The sequence below is a fragment of the Colossoma macropomum genome, unplaced genomic scaffold (assembly GCF_904425465.1).
Source record: "Colossoma macropomum unplaced genomic scaffold, Colossoma_macropomum, whole genome shotgun sequence".
Lineage (NCBI taxonomy): Eukaryota > Metazoa > Chordata > Actinopteri > Characiformes > Serrasalmidae > Colossoma > Colossoma macropomum.
The window spans coordinates 21,818,782-21,829,438 of NW_023494788.1; positions in this window are offsets into that span (position 1 = coordinate 21,818,782).

The following is a 10,657-nucleotide window of genomic DNA, read 5'->3' on the forward strand; positions in this document are numbered from 1 at the left end:
TGCGCTGTCTTTTGAATAGTGGCAGGACCTTGCTTGAGGACTGCTGACCTGAGGGCCCCCCACCTTCTCCCCCTGCTATCTGTTTGTGTTTTCAAACCACCAAAAAAATATTTACAGCTTTTACAAGCTGAGGCTAAACATAAACATGTTTAGGGCTCAAGAGTCATTAAGGAAAGCTTGGCGGTATTGCCATGTATTTCAACCAGGGAACCCCTACAGATTGTGTTTACGACTCCTCGATCTGCTCGTGCCCCCCGGCAAAAGGTGATATGGTGCCATCAGCTTTACGAGGGCATGAACGCTCCACTTCGCCTGCCAACTGAAATTGTTACCAAATGGAAGTTTATGAGGTCTCTCCACTGCCCCAGAATCTTGACACACATTTTGTAGTTGTTTTTCCAGCCAAATTAAGTGTACAGTGAGAAGAATCCCGCTTGATTGTGTTTATATTTGGAGAATGGAAGGTTTGCCCTGAAGAGTATGGCTTCTTCTGGTCTTTCAGCTGTATCTGAGCACACAGACGTTACGTTTGATAAACAGACAGCTTTGACAGAAGTGGATGGTCTTTCTCCCAGCATGAGGGACTTTTGGAGGAAGGCAGTTGTGAAACAGTCCTTAGAGATGAGGAAAAATACGTGTTTTACAGAAATGGTTTTCCATGAATCGCGCTCCATTTCCCACAAGGGCTTGTGCAACACCTTAGCATGTTTGCAAAGTGCAGGCTGCTTTATGAGGGTCTGTCTGGTGCTGAGATTGGTTTCACGTGCTGTAGATGAGCTAAACGGAGTGATGTGTAACAGTGTGTCCCATTAGGCTGTCACTGGATGCAATTTTATGTAAAAAAAAAATAATAATAAAAAATTGAGGGATGCACCAATATGGGATTGTGGGCTGATGCCGATACTCATTGGTTTTCATGTATCTGCTCATACTGTAGTTTGGGCTCCCCTGGTCAAATTTTGTGTTGATTTAAGTTAAATAAGTTAACACATCCTCTACAGAGAACACACTTCTGCACATTTTAATGCACACATACTGAATTTTACTATATTGTGGAGGAAAGTAGTAGTAAAAGTAGTAAGTACAAAGGTTTTGGCACATTTAATGTTTTTTTTTCCAATATTTTAAACTCAGTAAATATAGAAATTGTGCACTAAAATGTAGCAGGAAAAAATGCAACATTTAAGTGTGTTCCCTATAGGGGATGTGTAAACTTTCCATTTAGAAAATCAACAAAGGTAGTGTGACCGAGTGTGTACACTTTTTCATATGACTGTAAATGTTATGCTGACACTGAAATTATTTTGCCTCCTTATTAAATATTTATCTTTTTAATTTTGTGATTTTTTTTTCCACCCTAGTAATTCCCATGTAATCATCCAGCAGAACACTCCAAACAGGGGTACTTTGTCTCATTTTAATTTTATTTATCAGAAATCTGGAGTCAGAGAAAAACTGTTGCTTAAATTGTTGCTTTTGCTGCAGGGGACTGAATGATGACTCTCCTGAAATTCCTCAGGAGACACTGCAAAAACAATTACATCTAGGAAAATGTCATTAATGTCTATTGAATATGAATGACTTTTCAAGTTGATAGTTAGAAAGCAAGTATTTCAGTTATTTTTAGACTTTCTTTATTAAAGTCATTTTATCCAGTGCAGTTTTCGGTATTCTACTGGCAGATCATTTCCTGTTTATTTCTTGAAATGAGCTAAATTAAAGACAAATGGACATTCTCTAAATAAAATTACAAATCTATCATTGATGTTTTCACTTGCCAAGATTTCAGCTGAGAAGTCTCTTAGTCGTGGATGAGAAACGGTTGGGTTCCTGTCTTTAGATCAGTTGTAGATAAACAGTGTTATTATTTTAACAGATCTGAGTCTGTATTTACAGTTTCTCCCTGCAGAGAAAAAGAGCCCGGTAATCTCACATTGTGATCTGGGCCTATTTTCACAGCACTTCTCAGAGCTGGAGCGCTTATCTAGGATAAGATTCCTCTTATTTTCAGTGACTTTACTGACAGAACAGATCCCGGATCAGCTCTCCGGCCCTGAGAAGCTTGGTGAATACGGGCCCAGATTACAGTGAGATTTAACTAGGCGGAGAAGTGAGATTACTGAGCTCTTTTTCTCAGGATAAATATCTGAGCAGCAGGAGAGATTTTGTCTTTCCTACTGATAAAGAGTAGTGTGACTAGATGGAGGGCAGGGTGGGAGGCCGCGGTCACCAGCCCGCTTTTTTATATTTTTATTTATTTATTTATTTATTTTACTAGGCCCCTTCGGGCTCAGACACTGTTGCCAAGTCCGCTTATTATAAACGACTTTGGACTTATTTTTCTTTAAAGCCCCCTCCAGGTTTCGGTAGTCGCGGGATGTGCTTTTTTGGGCTTGTTTTTAAAGTGTAGTTGCTTATTTGGGCTCCCTGATCTCGTCTCTGTCCACCACACCTGTCTAATAAAGCGCCATACAAATCACAACATATCAAAATCGCGCCATTGGTTCATCTTTGACATTAACAGTGCCAGTAATACCATTACAATGATACAATGACTACAAAAATACAGAGCTGAGGACAAGAGACAATTTTTTAAATCGCCAGTCAAAGGTATTTATTTTATATATATATATATATATATATATATATATATATATATATATATATATATATATATATATATATATATAAAATGATTTTTAGGAGCCAAGTCTCTTATTTGGGCTGCTTGTTTCCATAGAGCTTGTTGTTTGTTTCTCTCGCGAGATCTGGCAACACCGGCCTGCTCATTCCCGTCAGTTGGACCTTCCAGACCAGCAGCGCAAAAGATATACTAAACCAGAGCAGAGCCGCATTTTTCTCTTCTTCTCTCGAACATCACTGGATCCTCTGAGTTATTTACGAGGTCGTTAAAAGGCAGAAATATGAATATTGCTACACGCAAGCTAATGCTAATGCTTCTACGCACTGAATTGACGTCATTAGACTGGCAGCCTCCTTAAAAACCGCGCAAACCAGGCCCTGCACTGCTCGACATGACCAGACTGAAAGTGGTTTTCATCTCTTCTGTTTATCCTTCAGGAAGGCTGATAAACCACAAAGTGATACGACCGCCATAAAGCAGCTACCGAGCATGCGCAGATCATTAGCACATAGCAGTATCTCAGTGTTTAAAACGTTTTAGCTTATATGTTTTTACTGTTAAATCAGTACACACTCACTTTAATGTTATTACTTATCCACAGATATAGTAATTTAGGCTATCAGAATATTGTAATTATTGTTTTAATGCTGGTACTATATTCTGATGACGAATGACCGTAATAATAATATCTGCTGCACCATTTAAGGTGGAACTTCGAATAAGAAGCTGCATTGAGCTTTGCAGGTTAGTTTTAATGTTTTGATGAGATGATTTAAGCTATCAAAATCTACCTGGAGGTTTTATGTGGGGAAAAAAACTCCCTCTACGCCCGATCTCTCATACGACTGGTTCTTTTAAAGCACATTCATAGTGTACACGCAATAAATACTATTAAATCAGACCTGTGTAGTACGACTCGCCAGCTAGCTAACTAGCTTAACCAGTCAACTATAGCATCACGTTCGTGTTCAACTTCGCAAAACAAATAAAAAAGGTAAGTGAATGGTCGAGCCGAGAGGGAAGAGAAAGTGTGCTCAGAATAACTAATTAAGAGCGACATGTCAGTCTTTATCCTCCCCTACTTACCGAATCACTTAGCTTTTTTGTCCTTCTGCACAAACTCACTGTACGTTATTGTGGCGGTAAGTTCACTCCGTACTGAAGGGGGCGATAGAGGACAAACCAGAGAGAGATCTACTGTTATTGATCTACCTGTTTGTTGTAGATAAAAGGAAACATACATGTTAGTTTTCTGTGCTTTTTTTAGTGAAATACAAGCTTCTACTTTCTAAAATTAAAGCAAAGTTCTGGGCGAGTGATTAGAAACTCATAACGTTTCGTTTTTAGCTGTTTAGCTCCATTCACCCCATTCATTGAGGACTCGCTCACCAGCGCCCTCTGGTGTTTTGCAGTCGTGTTTTTGATATAATGGAGGAAATAGGAAGAGGCCAGGCTCCTCATTAACTGGGACTTATGAAATGCGTCATGACACATTTTTGAACACAACTATGTGTGAAACCCCCTCTGTGTAAGTATGTTTGGGTGTAATCCACCACCGACTGAAATGACTGATTTTCAGGCTCTAGATAACCAATTTCATTAACGATGGCATGTTCAGTGATTGCTCACAAAAATAGTCCTGGTTCTGCTTCCTAGCATTGCCATCTTGGTGCTTTACACCAAGAAAAACTGGAACAGGCTTTAATCATGTGGCGCTCTTTTCTTACATTTGTAGTTCCTGGTCAGGCTAATTAATTTTTTTATCTTCAATTAATATTTTTGGGGGCATTACAGATATTGCACCACGCATACAAAAATCCTATAACATTTAAAGGGTTAAAGGTATCACTGAGCTGTTCATGTTATGTTCATGTTACAATACTAAACCATTTCTTTTAGACTCTGTCTGGAGCCAGGTCTAACAGATGAAGCTTCAGGCTCAGCAGCTCTGTCTCCCCATCCCCATACCCCTACCAATGAACCAGCCCTGTCTCCCCATTCCCATACCCCTACCAATGAACCAGCCCTGTCTCCCCATTCCTATACCCCTACCAATGAACCAGCCCTGTCTCCCCATTCCTATACCCCTACCAATGAACCAGCCCTGTCTCCCCATCCCCATACACCTACCAATGAACCAGCCCTGTCTCCCCATCCCCATACCCCTACCAATGAACCAGCCCTGTCTCCCCATCCCCATACCCCTACCAATGAACCAACCCTGTCTCCCCATCCCCATACCCCTACCAATGAACCAGCCCTATCACCCCATTCCTATACCCCTATCAATGAACCAGCCCTATCACCCCATTCCTATACCCCTACCAATGAACCAACCCTGTCTCCCCATCCCCATACCCCTACCAATGAACCAGCCCTATCTTCCAAATGAGGAGCACCGAGCAGCATTGTGTTAAATGGCATGTCATTTGGCATAAATGCAGGGAGTCCGTGGGAATTTTCCATTCAAGGATTTTACCATTAAAAGCACATTTAGCACATTTCTTATAGAGGGTATCAGTCGTTCATCAAATAGTGAATTCCACTGAACACAGAATGTTGCATGCATGTCTGCACAGCATTATATTTTTAGGGTCGGTGTGGCCTGTGGCGGTTGGGCCCAATGTTATATAGCTCTGATGAGGCGTGAAATCCCTGGTGGCGCCCCTGATGGGGATCATACTAAATAGGCTAGTTGGTATCACAATACAGTTTAAGTCTGGAATGACTTCTTGTTGTAAAGAAACAATAACAGGCATCTTAGAAAATGATATGTAAACCTTAAAAGTAGAATACATTTAAATAAACAAATAAAAATGCATTGTGATTTGATGTTTGTTAGCTGAACCATTTTCTAAATCTTTCCAGTCCAGCATTTACTATCCAATACCAAGTTTAGATAATCAATCATTTATTAAATTAAATCAGGTGCTGCTGCTGCTACTGCTAATAATAATAATAATAATAATAACAATTTTTTATTTACTTTTGCATGTTTCATGCCGTTGGCAGCTCAAAGTGCTTTACAGACAGGTGATAAAGTTGAACAGTAATACAAGAAATTATAAGTATTAATTTTGAATCATATAGGAAAGTGACACAGATCAAATTACAAGATAAATACAGTGAAACATAGTTTTAATTAAATGCTAAGTTAAAGATGTTTTTAGATGCTTCTTGAAAGTGAGCACTGAGTTTGACTGTCTAATAAAAGGTGAACTGAGCTCCACAGTTTAGAAGCAGAACAACTGAATGAGTCTCTCCATGTTTTCTGTATTTTACAGAAGGTGTTTGTAGAAGGTCAGTATCTGCAGATCTAAGATCACGTGCTGGAACATAAACAGACAGACACTCTGTGATGTAAGTGGTGCTTTAAGGTCATTTGGAGCCTTAAAAACTAGTATCCAGGCTGTGCTGTTCTTTTAAAACGTGACTAATATGATCTCTGCTTTTTGTTTTTGTTAGGATGCTGATGCATTTTGTACGAGTTGTAAAGGATGTATTGTTTTCTTAGGAAGTTCAGTAAGAAGATCATTACAGTGATCAACTCTGCTTGTAAGAAATGCATGAACAAGTTTCTCTGCGTCACTCTGAGATAGAAAAGGCCAAACTTTAGCAATATTTCTCTGATGAAAAGGTACTTTAGTGACTGCATTTACGAGATAACACAGAGCTCAGAGTCTTAGATCACACCCAACACAAGTTTCGTACTGCAGGTTTGGTAAATGAAGCTAAAGAAACAAGTTTCTCATAAAGCAGCTTTCTCTGAGTTTTGGTACCATCGCTCAGTATTTCGTTTTTTTCATGATTTAATTGTAGAAAATTTCGCAATATCTACTGAGAAACATCTGACACACAGCTGGTCAGCCTGTCGACAGAGTCTTGATTATCAGAAGGAATGGAAATATATAACAGTGTGTCATCAGCATAGCTATGAAAATGTATATTATGCTTCCTAATGACATCACCTAGGGGATGGAATTGAACAAATCTCCAAGGCTGAAGTGCAGCAAGAAGTAAGAAGTCGAACCTATTTTCTAACTGTATTCATCTAAACTACAAAATAAATAACTTCACTGCCAAAAAACACCCTATTTTTATTAGATTAGTGTTTATTTGTGTTTATTACAATGTTATATTGAAAACCAAATACATTAGGTGCTGGGGGGTGTAGTGGCATGCCTTAACAATACTGAATAAACCTGCAAATGACATTATCAATTAAAACTAATTTTTGTATGGTGAGGGGCCCATTAACTGTTTCTGTTCTGGGGCCTACAGGATCCTAGAGATATGAGGGAGGGTTTTGTTTTGATTTTTCTTCTCTATGAGATTGTAAAATTTCTAGATTGTAGAAAATGTGCATGCACGAATGCTAATTTCTCCTTGCTGAAGAAAATCAAAGCTAGAGTGCTGCTGGCAAGGTATAAACATTTATAACAAGGGTGCTCTATGGAAAGGGGTTAATACTTAAATGTAATTCGTTTCTGTACTAGTTTTTTGTGTATCTTGACTGAAGTATTTCCATTTTAGGTGACTTTTTACTTTCACTCCACTACATTTCAAAGTCAAATATCTTATTTTTTACTCCACTACATTATGCGAAATCTGTCATTCCTTTTGGTTTATGTGTGTATAAAAACATAACATGTCAAAACGAAACAAGCGTGAAGGAAGAACACCAATCAGGGCACAGGGCGCACTTTGTTTTGAGCTTGTTTTGACCTGTTGGTCATACCGACCCAGTGCAAGCATACAGTTTAATGTCAGTTCAGCAGCGGAAAATTTTGGGAGTGTCTATTCAACATAAATGATGAACTAACCTAACTTTGTGTAAATAGACCACAATATAGAAATATGTACACATATGCAGTTGTGACTGATGTGTCTTTTTCTGAATTTATACAAACACTATTTCATTTTATAGTAAATTTGTTTTTTGCTAGTTTATGTTTATGAACAGAGACCTACAGAAGCAGTATAGCAAAGGAAACTCATTTGTGAACCTGTGATTAAAGTAAGTTTTTATTAAACCTGAACTTGTACATTTCTTCTAAGTTGCAAATAAATCTTAAACTGAAACTTTGCTTGTTTGCAAAGTTATTTCAGAGCCACTCAGTTCTACCTAATGGAAATTGTTTGTCTTGTTTGTGTTTTGTGCTTATGATAATTTTAATAGACATCAGCGTCACTAATTAATGACATTCTATTAAAAGATTAGTTTACCAAGAGTGACACTGGAGTATTTTCACCTAAAATGAGTTAATGAAGCAGCGTCTTGTTACAAAAATTATAATAGAACATCAGAGTCATAATTAATATTTTAGTACTTTTACTTTCGATACTTAAGTACATTTGAAAGTAAATACTTTTGTACTTTTACTCAAGTGGAGGTCTAAAGGGAGGAACTTCTACTTTTACTGGAGTAATATTTTACCTTGGGTATCTCTACTTTAACTCAAGTACATGATTTGTGTACTTTGTCCACCACTGATACTTACTGACTTAATACTTCAAATACAGCAGCAGTCTGTGATGCTATTAGTTTCATCATGCTTGGAGGAGAGCGCTTATCTCTCACTTTACTGCACAGCTACACACCCCTGACGAATGTCCACTTCAGTTATGGCTGAGCAGCCCAGCAGATGTGGCGCAGGTGTGTAATGGCGGTTTTTTGTATATTGTGAATACTGAACTCGAAGCGAAAGAGGTGACCATATATTATGTCTAAACGGGCTCAGTGAGAACAAAGTCGTAAACCCGAAATCCACTGTTTATGCATGTCAGTCAACAAATAAGTACTGTTTATTCTGCGCTCGGTCCCCATCTAAACGTTTGGAAACAGATGGTTAGCTCACAGTGCGCATCGCTGCTTTAGGCTGCTTTTGTTTCCCCCTGCTTCAATGCATCTGCACTTAATTCCAGACAGTGATCTCATGTTTTCCATAGATGATTTCGTTTTGCTAAGAAAGCAGAACTGAAAAGGGCTTAGAAGTTGTGCTGTAAGGAAGATTCTGGCACACCTGAGGACCAGCTGAGGAGAAATGATGCCTTTGATACACAGACTCAGCTGTCATCTTTCGGAGATTAGAACAAATGTGTGCGTTTAGAAGCTGCATGCTAATCAGCCCAGACCCATCCGTCTTGGTAGCATGCATCCAGGTTTTTAACGAATCACTTGGCAGTGCATGATTGCGGTTTCACATAACCTACTTTTCCATATTATATGGGTGACTTGGGCGGAGTGCGCTGGAGAACACTGAATAAGCCCGAATGTTACATGAACTTAAATTGCTCTCGTGCCTTTGGCACGTTGACCGCTCGCGTCCCCAGCGTTCTTTTGAACTCCCTGCTACTTGGCAGCCATGACCTCTTTGCTTAGAGCTTTTGTCCAGCAAAAGTTCAAGCTGGGGTCAGTGTGGCGACTGTGTGTTCAGGGGTCCTAGAGAGAAGGCACTCCGATGGCCATTCCATTTGCACTGTCGTCCAAAAAAGTGCTCAGTCCAAACTCGTTGACGTCAAAGCAGATCAATTGGCGGTCAACCAGTGTCATGATAAGGTACTTTCTTCTTATAGTCATGCAGTCCATGATGACTGGTCCAGCTTGCAGTTAACATGACACACATTCGACGGGCAATGGATGTTTTTTCTGTTTCAAAGCACTGCGTCAGTATCCATTTTCCTGTAAATGCCATCTCTGATTTACAGTGACTGATTAAAAGTCCTGCTCATTTTTGGCAGGAAGGCATACTGGTCCCAAAGAATTGCTTCTTAGGGACTGAATTTAATGTAGTCACAGCTCATTTTTCTTTCTTACTTCATATGCAAGCGGTAGTTTGAGCTTGCAGCTTTGTAGAGCTACTAGCCATCTAACTACCCAACCGTGCCCCCTTTTCCTCAAACTCTCTAATGAAGCCGACCACATGAACACATTTTTCATACGGCCTCCTCTGGTTCCAAAAAGGACATCCTTGTAAATATCATTGCTCTGACTAAAGCCATTTCATTTTGACAGCGTTAAGGCCTAGAAATGCAACCACAGCACCTTCACTAGATTCATCATTGAAAGATGAGGTTATGGGAGGTAGGAATCCAGTGTATTGCCATGGTGACCACAGGATTACAGGTCCATGACTGAAGCCAGAGTGGACCACACCCTACACCCTTCAGCCTCCTCAGGCTCCTCTGTAGAGCTTGTATTTTGCTAAACCCCATGGGACCTGGCTAGTCATGTTGGAGTTTGGTCAAGTTTTGGCATAATTTCTCAAATATTTGCTGGACTGGTTTTCACCTTCAAGTCTCCCAGTTTCAACAGATTTTGGCCTGCATTTATCCCTGCTCAAGTCTTTGTCCTTATTTTATTCTTCCTCCCTATTTTTATTACCCTAAATGTTTTTTAATCTGCTATGCTGGACTCATTGGTGTTGTAGGAAGGACTTGGCATTTTGGTTAATGAGGCCAACATACAGTTGGGTTCAGACTATTTTTAATTTTTTTTGGTGGGCCAGAATCGGAATGGCAGAGGATTGTGTGAGGCTACAGTCTTTTTGGGGTTTTAGTTGGTTTGGGGTAGAGTTTTGTTGAAATATGGTCGGGTTTTTAGGGCAAAGTTTCAGGCCTAGTTGGGAAAGAATTTTGTTGGGCTTCGGACTTGGTTGGCATATCGAGACTGAATTTTGTCAGGCTACGCTCAGGTTGGAATGGAGTTTTGCTGGGCTACCAACAGACCGGGATAGAATTTGGTTGCTCAGTCGAGTTGGGACAGAATCTTGTCACCCACAGTCATGTTGGGATGGAAGAGTGTTTTTTCAGACTGTTTCAGAGATTTTTCCCCAATCAAAAATTTTGACTGGGCCAGAATTTTGTTGGGTTGCGGTTGGGTTAGGACAGAATTTTGTTGGGCTGCGATCGACTTAGAACAGAATTTTGTTGGGCTGCAGCTGGGTTAGGACAGAAATTTGTTGGGCTGTGGAAAGATTGGAACAGAATTGTTGTGAGATAGTCAAGCTAGAA